The following is a 14,282-nucleotide window of genomic DNA, read 5'->3' on the forward strand; positions in this document are numbered from 1 at the left end:
GCTTACTCGATAATGTATTCACCAATGACTCCACGACCGATCCATGTTTAATTGAATTTATTCCATATATTCCAATCGTTCAATTGTCTTCACTAAATTTTATTCCTGTCACATGTGGGGCAGTATATGTATAAAAAAGTTTCTTCTGTAACAGATATGGCTATCCGGGCCTTTATCTGGATCATGGTATATACATAGAACATCCCTCATAGTGGATCTCATTAACCCAATGCATTTCGAGCTGTCAGTAGCTCTTCATCAGAGGTTCACTGGAAACGTTAAAATATTGACATTAGTTAGTGTTTTCAGGCCGCTATATGTTAATCAAACATTAAAGCAAACAATGCATGTCATGCTTGACTCATTAACTGACGTTTTCCCTCTAAATGCGCAACAATACGCCAAAAACATTGTGCCCTGAAAGGCCTCCCGCACCCTTATTCACTCTTCCGTTGTTGAAACATTGCCTGGTGTTCCCATTACTCATTATTCCATAATGCCTCGTCCTCATAAGCCTGCCCTATTCAAAAAGTTATTCGTACCTTCATAGAACAACAACGTGTTCTACTCCATAGGATGTTTGCTTTTCACGCACACCAGTCTTGAATACCATCAAGCTGTTGCACCTATTTTAAACACGAACGCCTAACTCCACCCCTCAACTTTCACCAATCTCGTCACGCAGGCTGCAGCAACAACCTGCTTGACTACTGTTCCCATCAGGAACTATTGAAAACACTTTATCCATCTCTCTTACTTCTAAGCCTCCCACGCCACAATCTTCTATGCCCCGCCCACCCTAAGCTGTACAATTGAACGTCAGTTTCAAAAGATTACTGCATGCAATGTTTTAATGTTAGAACGTGTAGTAAAGTTAGTATGATTGTGTGCTACTAATGTGATGGAATTAGCGCAGCATGCTACTGTTTGGTGCAATGATTTAAACTCTCCATCAAAATTATTGCGACTCCGTTTCCTAGATGACTGAATGTTGCTGCCAGAACACGTGACTCACACCGTATTTTTCAATTAAATGGTTATCCTTGGGTACAACGTGGTTGAAGGGCAGTCATGTTGTGCAAGATTGAAAATGGGTTGCCACGTGCACACCGTATGTCCTCTATTTTGTCATAATTTCATCATGCTTTGTTTAATCATGTTTAGTCCTTGAAGTGTGCAGACTCGGTGACGTGGCCTGCCCAGATGCCTTGTGTATATAAACACATCAGAAAGTTGGAGCAACATTCCACTCCATCCGGACGCACAGCTTACTCGATAATGTATTCACCAAAGTACTCCGCGATTGATCCATGTTTCATTGAATTTATTACATATATTCCAATCGTTCAATTGTCTTCACCAAATTTTATTCCTGTCACATGCGGGCCATGTCTACAGCCCACTGCCCTGGTATAGGTCAGCCACCCCTCTAGCTGGGTGCACTATACCAGTGTTGAGGGTACAGGGGCACGAGCCCTGTACCTCTACAGTGTCTAAATCGGTTCCTAGACATTGTAAGTGCAGTAATGCCATTAAGAGCATATGGTGCTGGGAGTTTGTCATTTCTAACTCCCTAGCATTACTGAAAACTGGGAAGTTTGGTATCAAACTTCTCAGCACATTAAACTCACATGGATGCAGGTGTGGGATTTAATGACAACTGGGCTCATAGGGCATCTAAGATGCCCCCTGAAAAACGACCTAACGGGCTGAGTGGCTGCTTGCCAGCTGCCAAACACACAAGATGGACGGAATGTTGCACAATGGCAAAACATTCACCCCCAGTCACAGATCTGGGTTTAATCCATCGTTATTTTGCTCACCAAGCCACCCCAGTTCAGACATGGCATATGCAAATCAGTCTTGACCCCGTGCCTCATGGGAACAGTCCAAACCGAACTGTCACCACTAGACCTGTTTCTGGACCCCTGGGTCGAGAGCCTGCTTCTCTCGGGGGTCTTAACCAATGCACATCCTGGGATGAGATGCCAAGCCTCCTCCCCTAGAATGGGCAGGGTCCATGAAGGGGAAGCTTCAAAGGCTTGCCACCTTTGTGAGCTACCCCAGGTCTTTGCTGCTTCAAGCAACTGGCCCAACCATTTCTGATCCCCACTTTGGGCGGGAGAATCAGCGGGAAAACCAATTGAGGAAGGATAGGTGTGCCCACCTGAGCCAACCCCACCCCTCAGGTTGGGGAGGCGAGGTGAAGCACAGCTCTGTCCCCACCATCTTGCAGATGGGGGACCCAGCCAACCATAGTGAGGCACATGCCCCCCCCCTACTGGAGGGTGATATAATAGGGGGTGTACCCACCCCAAGGAAGTGTCCCATTTGTCCCAACCTTTACCTACCTTAACACCCTGAGCCTTGCCTCCTCAGACGAGAATAGACAAGAAGAGAAGGACTGAAGAAGCCGTGCTGAAACTAAGAGGAGGAGGACGCCCACTGACCTGGCCCCAGCCCTACCGGCCTGTCTCCACCTCAAACCTGCTCCAGCGAAACGCCAGTGTGTACTGCAGCCAGCAACCTCAAGAACCTGGAGGACTTGCTCTGCCTTCAAAGTCAAAGACTTTGTCTCCCGTGAGCACCGGATTTGCTTACCCACAGACTCTGGTTCTAGCCAAAACCGCGAGTCTGCACTCTAAGCCCACGGCTCCAGTTAAAGTGGGCCAACACCACTGTAGTGTAGCTCCTATTTTCCCAATAGGCTCTGCGCATTGGAATAGTACCTACAGCAGTAAAGGCCTAGGCCAGACGTTAACTAGGTCTACTACTGTCGATACTAGACTTAATTTTTGGGTTTGCCAGCTAAGCTCAGAGTTCGCTAGAAACTTTCTCGAATGTTCAAGGAAGGAATTAACTCCCCTGATTAGACAAGAAGGGATTTAGTTTCTGACAACCATAGAACATGACAACTTTGCTCTCCCCTAATCAAGAGTCAATCTCGAGAGTCGTGTGAGCACAAGGCAATTATTTTACTCAGTCAGTACGTGCATTCTTAGTCTCATCAGAATGTAGAGAAAAGGAAGAGACGGGCGTGTTCAATAAAAAGGTGTTATTTATTGATCAGTCTCTTTTCTCATACATGAGAAATGGATCGATATTATTGCAATACTTATAGTTAAGTAAAGTGCATACATTAAAAGCAGTAGTATAAAATAATACTGTAAAAACATTGATATGGTTTCTGAGCCATATGATGTTTAAAATGATTAAAATATATTTACATACACATATACATTTGACTAAACGTACTCAACTGGTGTTTCTAAATACGCCTACCCCGTGTACCTGACCTAAGTCTAATGCGTGGGCGGGAATAGAAAGTTACAGTTTAAGTTAAGTTTGTTTTTGCCAAGTGAATAACTAAAGAATTCTCTGTGAGGGGTTATTCAGTTCTGTATCTGGAAGTTAGGATGAATGAGGAATGGTATCTCTTTCTCTGCTCTCGATATTCCAGGCTGCCTGCGAGGGCTGCCCAGAAGCGCCGGTGCTGGGTCTCTCGGCTTGAGATAGCAGCGCGTCTCTCAGCGCGTCAGGAAGGCGGGGCTGCTGCCAGCGGGGTCTGCTTCTGCTCTCGGCTTCGGCAAGTATGGCTGCTCCGTCTTGTCACCACGCGTGTGTTTGCATAGGGCAAGGTCGGCAATATTTATACCTTAAAGGTGCCGAGATTGACGTAAGGATGGACATAGATACGTCAATAAAGATGTCATACGACTTGCTCGTTAGCACATTCTTTACTAAAGTTCTCTGCGAAATCAAAACAATGGCCGCACGGATTATCCAGGTTGTCATAGGTTTGATTTGTTATGAGAACGTCGTATGCCTTATCAGGGGCTGGAGGAATGTCGCTTGTCTAATTAGATCTCAAGCGTTATGACCTAATCAGATAACACGTTCCTGTGCCGTAGTGTGACTGCGTCAGATAACGGTATCTGCATCATGGGGGTTTTCTTGCCTCATGGGCTGACTGTTAGTTAACTTGATAGTTAGTTTAACCAGAATAGGGTCAGGAATAGGGGGACTGATTCAGAACCTATAGAAATACACGACACCCACTCCACTCTAACTATGGTCATATCTACTAATCTATGCATAGTATAACATAGTACAACATACTATAGAGTATAGTGTATACCTTACCACCCCAAAATACATAAATGCATTTCGAAATTTTCAAATATACTGAAAAATTGCAGTCATATATATTGTATGCACTTAAGCTATGAATTAAATGCAAAAGTAAACACGCATTTTTATGCATTATTGCTTATCGGTATATGAGAAATACACATGAAATGGCTCTTAATATGGCTATACAGAAAGGAAGTCCGAGACCATTTCATCACATAATAAAATATTTGTGAACATACCAGCGGGCAACTAAAGTTTATAAAGTATCTAAAAATAGAAATCTTATTTCTCTAGGAATAGTTTCTTACTTTAAGCAGAAGATCAGTGTCCCGGGAAAAAATATGTAGAAAAATATTTTAAGGGGCTTGCTGAAAAATATTGCTGTCCGTGAGCTGGAGTGAAATTGTTCATGTGACTTTATTTTTAAAGTTGAAGGCTGAATTTAGGGAACGCCGTGTGCAAGTTTACTCAAAAGTCTCTATTTCTGTTCTGGAGAGAACATCATATCATTCAGGCTTTCGAAAAAACTGTCAACAGCTTCATGGGAAAGTTCCACTAAGTCGGAAATAGGTGTAACCATGCATTCGTGCGCATGATTGTCTGCAGTGACATTCTGATTCGCATTGCTGACAGAAGGTCGTACCTGTTCGATGCTGCTTTCATCTTGAACTTCACTACTCTTCAATCGTAGTGGTGAAGATTCCAGGAATGCCGTCATCAGGATTGGCAGCCTTTGAGGGCAGCACAAAGCGTGAACCTTGGTACGAACCAACAGTGTATCTGCATCCACTGGCGCATCCGATTGTAGCGTCAGACAGGTGTCTAACACGCATTCTTCTCCGCATAGCAGACACCTTAGTACAGGTAAAACACACCTTTGCCACATTGGTCGAAATGATAGAAACCAAGTCATGTTCAGGTCTCTAAGCCGGGAGAGTCCCAGGATTTTTGATATCCGGTCCCGGTATCCAATGGCTAGGATCGTATCTTCCATTGTCGCGAGAGTTTGATCTGTGACATGGGTTGCCATAACGAAAAATAAGGACTAGGAATAGGATTCCTGCAATTAGTCCCAGGATCAGGGGAAGTCCGCCAAAAAACGAATGGACGAAATCTGGAAAAATACCCAGTATGGCTTTGAATGGTGTTAATGCCATCGAAAATACTGTCTTAAATACCCCTGAGATCCCATTGGTATCAGAAATATTTAAGATTTCGCTCAGGATTTCCGCGAAATGTACGGGGGAATTAGTTGATAATAATGTATGTATCTCTGCGGTCGTCCTTGCGACTTGTAGATCATACGTTTCTTTTGATGACGTGAGCCTTGTAGGCGTCTGAAGAAGCACTGTTTTCATTCTGCTTAAAGTGTCTATTCGAATAGAAGTAATTTTCAAATTGGGCCATGCCCTTGCCTCCCTGTCTGGAAAGGAGCTGAGGAACAAAGAACGTCCACAGCACTTGACCTTCGCCGTTGTAGTGACTAGATAAGGAGTCCCGGGCATAAGACTGCAACATCTGCGGTCTACAATAAGAATGTAACTCCCATTATAGAGTCTTTGAAAGAATGGTTCTATTTCAGTTGCAGGTGCGCCTTGCTGGTGACATGAAAGGTTGTATGAATTCCCTTCACAGGCTCCATGCAAACTAATACCGTTACACAGAAGCGTGCCGCTTAGTGACATAGCACAATTGTTGCCACTAAGAAACACTTTCTGTCCTTTATTACTGACACATGCATGTGAACAGGGCAGGTTCCAAGTTGTTTTAAGGTACCCCTTTCCCAATTTCTCGTACATGCCAGCCTGTATATATTTTTGGCAGTATTGAAACCTGAAGGTTGAGATTGGAATATTTATTATTCCATGGATTATCCATTCACTGACAGGTCGTTCTGACATTGTCAACGGTAATCTTTCTAGTTTTTCAATGCTCAAGATTGTATAATCAGCACCCTTTTGCGCCATACCGATTTGTCTATCAGTAAGGTTAAAGATTTGGAATAGTGACGTTGTGTTGATTAAACGCCAAGGCACATAGCCTGAACGCAGATTTTGTAACGTCCAGCCAAGCTGTACAATGGAACGCAATTGTGACCGACCATGTTGTAATAACAGTAAGTCTTGCGATAATCTATCGATTGCTGAAGACACAATGCTGTCCAATGAAAAAATTCTGGAGGACAGTCATTAACCCATTGTCCACTACAGAAAGTGATTTTTCCAAATTGATACGGTCAATTTCCCGTATTCTTTCTGCTGTCTCAATTTGAGTAACCTTCCAGGCCTCATTGTATGCTGCATATACAGAGGCTGCTATGAAACGCTTTTGACGCTGTTTGCGTGGTCCCAGTATGAAATCACGCAAGTCAGCACCATCAGTAAGTAAAGTTAGGTGTTGCTTAATTTCAGGCAGTGTGGAAGTTTGTAGCCATTGAAGGCACAATTTGCCCACACTGTAGGTTGTTATTATCCCTGGGTGATGTCTTTGGGGATATCTTGGGTCTGGCCTGGTCATTTTAAAACCCTGTGTTTTATTCAGGAATCTATCTTGACAGTTATTTGTATCTGTGGGCCAGATCAACCATTGTTTCCAATCAGGATGTGTTCTGTTTTGGTTTAATATATGGTTTACGTCTATCTCTTCATCTGTATCAGAGTTATTGCTAAACATTGTTGGCTTTGGAATAGACGGATTATTTAAATCTTTGATTTTGGCTAAGCCAAGACAGGTGGTTTGTTGAACAGTGTCATTTAAAAATATCATTTGTTCTGGGATCATGCAGGCTCTAAACAAAGCTTCTATACCCTGTACTTGCCATTCTTTTATACCCCAAACACTTTTCAAATCAACATTTTTGTCCCAATAATCAAATCCAAAAGTATTCATTTTTTCAAAGAATGAATCTGAATATATCAATTTTGTGTTGGTTATCATGGTTTTCATCCCTGTCTTGTTTGACAATTTAAAATAGAATGTTTCAGCATTACTTATGTTAAAACCTGAAAAATATGAATATTTGTCATACACGGTTCTAGAGCTCCCTTTTGGAGGTGTAGCACAATGTTCCCATTGATTATAATTTAAAACATTTCTAGGTTGTGCAGATTTATGCAAAAAATGGTTACCATAATGGTTATAGCAATACATACTATCATAATTTGTAGAACCTTGCAAATAATCATGTTTTGTAAATTTAGCAGACATTACTAAGTCAGACATCATGTTGTTAATACTTTCGAAGTCCCAATCATCAGCAAATGAGTTTGGTTTTGCAAAGTCACTCAAGGAGATCTTGATTTGGTGTGGATATTTCAGGATCTCGACCGGACCATAAATTTCATAGTCAGTGTTGTCCCAGGCTACCCCACCAGGTATAGGATTGGCTGTGAAGTTGGCTGAAGAAAGTTCTGAAGAAAGTTCTCTTTTCTCGACGTGTGAAGATGTGTGTGGTTTGGGGATCAAGTTGATGTTCTGACTTGCTGTGTCCATTTTAGCATATTTTCCCTCAATGAAGCGTCCCAAAGTAAATACCATGATGAGCCAAAGTATGAGGATAAATGCACCAAAACCCACCCAAAATTCAATCCATGGAGAAACCAGATATGTTTCTTTCAGTTGTTTCAAAAGTTCCTTAGCTTTGTCTTTAAAGGATTTAGATGATGGCTGTGTCTTTGATTCACTGAAGCCTTCAGAGGAATCATCGAAGTTGATGAAGTACCCGGATGCAGTTCTGTCAATTGTTCCAATTGCTTCAGGATTTTTGTTTCTTGCATTGTCACTCGGTACTTCATTGTAGATTGGTGTGTCTCTGCTAAATGTTTTTATTTGGGTTTTCAGAGGTCTGAGTTCTATTGCATTGTTGCATAGTCCTTCTTGTTCTTCTGTAGGCGTTTCGAATGTGATGAGCCTTTTTGTTAGGACCTCTGTGCTGGTAGCAAACCTTGGTGTTCTGCTACTTATTGGGAGTCCACTTGGCCTACTGTTTGTTATCGGCCACATGTTGTGGTTTTACCAGGTCGATGGATACAACTCTGTTCTCCTTTTTTCCAGCAAGTGGCGGTAGTACAACTGATCTTGTCCCGTTGACAGACAAGACAGGAACTGCTTTTCTGTAAGAAGGCCCAAATTCCTTCTTTACCGCGATCTTCTCCCTGACTAGATCCCCGACTTTTGGAATCCAGACAGGTCTTGCTGGGACAGGTGGTGATTCTTCAGTGGTTGTTGGCTGTTGTTTCAACTGTATGTTGCTCAGGTCTTTTCTTGTTTTGTTTAAGTCCTGCAAAATAGCCAAACGGTCTTTGACATCAAAGGTTTTTTCTATTACCACTGAAGTCGGACTATCAAGGTCAGAGATCAACATCCTAGTTCCGAATAATAATTCGTACGGACTGAATCCCTTCAGAGAATTTCTTGGCAAGTTATTTAGACTACGTTGGACACTTATTAGATGTTTGACCCACCCAGCTCCCGAACCTAATATCCTTTCCATTATAGATTGCTTTCTGCCTTGGTTTTTTCTTTACACCATCCAGTACCCTCAGGAAGGAAGTGAGAAGATTCCCGCTGGGCTGTGCTCATTTGGCCATGTTTCCCCCCCAGGCTGGATTGCCTGAGTGAAAACAATGGTCGAACGTAGCATGCTCTTAGCGTATATGCCATTTAGACTCGCAAATCTTGTATAATAGTCCGGACGTCAGCCGAGTGCTGTGGATCTACATTATAAGTGGAAACTAGCCTGTATATGTTAATCGCAAGCCATTCTTTTTACTGGTGATGTTATCTGCAGTCAGATTCCACCGTATTTTATTTTTTCTCTCCCCACTGCGATTTCTGTTGCAGTTTGGGCAGTTTTTTACAAACATGGTATGATGTAGGCTCATGCCTGGCCACCAGTACCGTGATTGTAAATCTTCCAGAGAATCTTTTAGTTTGAGGTGTCCAAGACCCTCACCCATATGTGCGTCTGCGATTAACAAGCTTCTCCTGTCCATGTTTGGAATCACTCTATCCCCCGCTCCAGGGATTCGAGCAAAAGGGACGGAGTTTGCATCGATTATGTATGTGTAATTGAGTGGATAGTTGATCGGTAACGCTGAGCAGTCGCCTTTTGATGACGTTTTCACCGCCAGCAATGTTTCACCGTCAATGTATTTCAATGTACGCTTTTTTCGAACTACGGGAGCCGATTTAGTGGCTGCCGCTGCGGCTGTTTCAGCCAATGAATTCCCTACAACGTGAACGCCATCACGTTGATGACTCAGTGAGTGAGTCACGTGAGTCTTTGGCAGTTCTTTTTTCAGAAGAGCTACTTGTTCCCAGAGCAGTTTCTGCTTTATTGGTGCATCTGTGTCATCTTTGTAACCGTTCTGAATCCATGTCTGCAAATCCTTGTTATATGCTTTGACGCAGTAATATGAATCTGACACTATAAGTGTCGGGAATTCGCGATGCGCATTATCCAGCGCCATTTTCAATGCGATTATTTCAGTTTGTTGTTCTGAATTCGTTTCTACTGAGTGTGATTTTGTTAATAGAGGTTTTAAAATACCTCCGCGCCACACTTCTTTTGTAATCTCACATGTGGGGTTGTATGCTTGTTCTCCCCAAACGGAGGGTTGAGCATGTCCATCTGTATAGATTACACAGGCGTAATGTCGTAGAGGCAGAATGTCGATTGGCAGAGGATACGTCTTTTCATATTTTAGATTTTTTAATTCTTTTAGGTCTGGATCAAAGTAGTAGTATACTTTGTCCGTTGTGATTGAATTCACCCATTGTATCCATTCCGGATTCAATGTTGTTGTTCGTAAATTACACGGTGTTGTTAGTGCCTCAAAGGCTGATTCTGCTGTTCTGACTGTGATATGTCTACCGTCAGCTATGTCTTTCTCTCTAGCTATTGCGGTTTGAACTGCACGAATGATTTTTTCTGTATTACTGAATTTCTGTTCAGCTTCTGTGTACATGTGTGATTTGAATGCAATTGGTACCTTTTCTCCCTCATTAGAGGTCAGGTATGTGAATCCGCATCTCCCTGGGATGACTCGGATCACAAGGTTGCGTGTGTTATCACATGTTTCTAATTTTGTTTTAATTAGCATGTCTGTTTGTAAGGATCTCAAAATTTCTGTGTGTGTTTGAGTCCAATTGGATCTTTTAAAGTCTGGTTTAATTAGATCATAAAGGGGTTTGACCCTTTCTGCGTAATTTGCAATGTATGTTCTTCCGAAATTTAGGAAACCTAGAATAGACTGTAGGTTTTTTAGTGTTTTAGGAGCTTGGATTACGGCACATTTCTCTAGGAAATTGTCAGCCAGGCTTTTGCCTTCACTTGATAACTCATATCCTAAGAATAGGACCGTCAGATGGGCAATTCTGGACTTTTTGAAGTTGAATTTGTAACCCTCTGCAGCGAACCCAAGTATTATGGTGTTCACTCTTTTCAAGTGAGTCTCCAAGTCATCATCTGTTAAGTAAAAGTCATCGACATAAGATAATGCTTCATCATCATATAGTTGTAGTAATTCTGTTACTCTCGCTGAGAATACCCCCGGGCTGTTCTTGTACCCCTGGGCTAACCGACAGAATTGTTTTTGAGTGCCATTTACTGAGAATGCAGTTAAATATCTGCTCTCTGGTGCTATATTTTGACAAAAGAATCCATTGGAGATGTCCAAGGTTGTTTTGTATTTTTTGCGCACTATGTTATTCATTAGTGCAGCACTGTGTGAGTTTTGCACTGCAAAGGTTTTGCAACATGTGTTAAGGTGTCGGTAATCCAAAACTAGACGATATGAATTGTCTGGTTTGGAGACCGGAAACAAAGGATTGTTCATTTGTGAGGTGCAAGTTTCAATCACCCCCTGGTATTCTAGCTGATCTAGTATTTCATTTACCTGTTTTTTAGCTTCTTGCTTAATTGGGTACTGCCTTTGTGCAGTAGGTTGTGATTTTAACTGGATTTTGTGAGGAGGAGAATCCTCATCCCATCCTACATGATTTTTATATAAAGCAGGTGCTAAGGCCACTGCCCACTTTCTAGCAAGTGTGTATTTTTTATGAATCGGTATTTGATTCGAGAAGGCAGGCATAATTACTTCTTCGCCATGAGTGCACTCCCTGACAAACTCTGGTGGCCAGTCTTTTTCAGCTAGAAGGATGTCATAGCCTTTGGAGAGGTTATCCCAAAATAGTCCCCTAATTTTCCTAGTCTTATCTCCCTCTATATGTAATGTTATCTCGTATATCTTGTGGGGCTTGCTAACTCTGGTGTCTGCAGTTTCCACTTGAAGGTATTCATTCGTGTCCACTGTCTCCAGATGATTCATAAGGACTTTGCGAGCTATGCTCACCTCTGCTGCGCTGTCTAGCATTGTCTGAGCCCACTCTCCGTTTTTCAGTTGTGTCCTCAGTATTCTCGGCATTGTTAACTACCTTGATACTGGCTACCTTCTTTTTTGGAAATTGTAATTTCTTTTTTAGCTGAGCAGGTTCCTTGTCTTTGGACTTGGCGTGCTCTTCTGATCGTCCTCTTCTTTCCGATTTCTGCGAGGAATTCTGAAAAGATTGAGAGGGACGTGTATCAATGTCTTGATATCTATCAGGTTTTTTTAATATTATCCCTATTTCTAAGGTTATATCTATTCCCAGAGGGGCCACTCTGTGGTGACCTCTGTCTTTGGTTTGGAGATTTCTCTCTTCGCCTGGGAGACCTTCCTCTGGACTGGAATTTCTTTTCTTTAGGATTGGATTGTTTGTTTCCATCCCAGTTCTTTTTTGGTGAATTATTATTAAAAATTATTTTTTCTGGACTTGTAGTCAGTTGCGGTTTTACTGGTATTCCACCTAGACTATCTCTGCCTAGTTCTTCATTCGATTTTTCTATGATTCTGGCAATTTCAGCTGGTTGGTCTGCTATATCTGTCTCTTTTAACCTCTGGCGGATCGCCACGTTTGCTGCTTCACCTTTTATGTTGGCTAATAATATAGCCGAGACCTGCTTGAAGTCTTTTAGTAATTTCATACCAAGAGTTAAAGCAGGTTCTGGACCGTATTCATCTTGAATTTGTTTTAGCACATCTGGTATTACCGAAATGGATGGAACACCGTGCGTTTTTGTGTAGATGGAAGCAAAGACTGTACCCCAAGTGTCACAGTCCTCAATGTGTGGTGCGATTCCCATTGGGAGACATATAGTCAGAATCCTGTGTTTTTCTAATGGGGTGGTGTCAGGAAACACCGCCTCTATTTGGGTAATTTTCTGTGCCAACCAGAATGGTATTTGTTCCCGTTTAGCTGGAACTTTACCTAGGCAGGATTGGATGTTCTGTGGTGTAATTTTATTTGTGTTCCCCTGGTGAGGGGTCAGCTGTGGAAGTTTAATCGCTGGCTGATTTGTTGAAGTCCGCATTACATACTGAACTAATTGTCTATGAATTTTTAGTAGTTGTTTTAGCTGTATTAACAGCTCTGCTGCAGGCATTCTATCGATGTCTGGATGTGGTGTGTATCCGGCTAAGACCGGCCACGTTGCTCCTGGTCTTCCTAAAGGACCGAGCCTTGTAATGTGATTATTGTGTTTTAGGGCGCCATCAAATAAGAGCAAATGCTCTTGGAATTTGAGTGGTACTTCCACCTCCTCGAAAGGAGTGTATGTTTCAGGAGGTTCCTCTACTTTGTAATAGTGGAAGTACTTTGTTATAGCATTTGCTGCTGGAAAATGTATCCATGAATAGTATACCTCTGTCTGCCGATATTCGTGTGCCTCAATTACGAATATGACTGTGCCACCTCTAGGTGTCAGTCCATTTTCTATAAGTTTTAAGGTTATAGATCTCCTTTTAATGACCGGAATGAGTGTTATATTCGGGTCTGCTGCTTGCATGGTAGCATCAGCATCTGCGAGTTCAGTAGCTAATCTAACTGCCTCTCTTTCGTCATCACTCTCTGCCATTTTACAGACAGGATGGTATTATGTCTATTTGCAGATCAGGTTTCTTTATGGAAACAGAGATTAGATGCACAATATTTTGGAACTGTTTATCCTTCAACGTTGACTATACCAAGAACCATACATAGGAGTTCCCTCCTGCGAGGTTTTGGAGGATATAACCTTTCACCCACTCCAGACGTCTTTGGAGTATTCGGGAAAAGGGGTCTGAGTGAGAAAGCACGACTGAGTTACTCTAAATGTCTTACGTTAGTTTTATCGCCCTTTCCAAACGCGTTGGGCGCCATGTAGTGTAGCTCCTATTTTCCCAATAGGCTCTGCGCATTGGAATAGTACCTACAGCAGTAAAGGCCTAGGCCAGACGTTAACTAGGTCTACTACTGTCGATACTAGACTTAATTTTTGGGTTTGCCAGCTAAGCTCAGAGTTCGCTAGAAACTTTCTCGAATGTTCAAGGAAGGAATTAACTCCCCTGATTAGACAAGAAGGGAGTTCGTTTCTGACAACCATAGAACATGACAGCTTTGCTCTCCCCTAATCAAGAGTCAATCTCGAGAGTCGTGTGAGCACAAGGCAATTATTTTACTCAGTCAGTACGTGCATTCTTAGTCTCATCAGAATGTAGAGAAAAGGAAGAGACGGGCGTGTTCAATAAAAAGGTGTTATTTATTGATCAGTCTCTTTTCTCATACATGAGAAATGGATCGATATTATTGCAATACTTATAGTTAAGTAAAGTGCATACATTAAAAGCAGTAGTATAAAATAATACTGTAAAAACATTGATATGGTTTCTGAGCCATATGATGTTTAAAATGATTAAAATATATTTACATACACATATACATTTGACTAAACGTACTCAACTGGTGTTTCTAAATACGCCTACCCCGTGTACCTGACCTAAGTCTAATGCGTGGGCGGGAATAGAAAGTTACAGTTTAAGTTAAGTTTGTTTTTGCCAAGTGAATAACTAAAGAATTCTCTGTGAGGGGTTATTCAGTTCTGTACCTGGAAGTTAGGATGAATGAGGAATGGTATCTCTTTCTCTGCTCTCGATATTCCAGGCTGCCTGCGAGGGCTGCCCAGAAGCGCCGGTGCTGGGTCTCTCGGCTTGAGATAGCAGCGCGTCTCTCAGCGCGTCAGGAAGGCGGGGCTGCTGCCAGCGGGGTCTGCTTCTGCTCTCGGCTTCGGC

General features: G+C 42.3%; 1 protein-coding gene across 3 annotated transcripts in view; it reads left to right on the forward strand.

Annotated features, from left to right (window-relative positions):
• SCAF8 (SR-related CTD associated factor 8) overlaps window positions 1-14,282 on the forward strand; it is a 1,826,711-nt gene that overhangs the window by 511,384 nt on the left and 1,301,045 nt on the right. The window lies entirely within an intron of this gene.

Source organism: Lissotriton helveticus, chromosome 6 (genome assembly GCF_964261635.1).
Source record: "Lissotriton helveticus chromosome 6, aLisHel1.1, whole genome shotgun sequence".
In the NCBI taxonomy this organism is placed as follows: domain Eukaryota; kingdom Metazoa; phylum Chordata; class Amphibia; order Caudata; family Salamandridae; genus Lissotriton; species Lissotriton helveticus.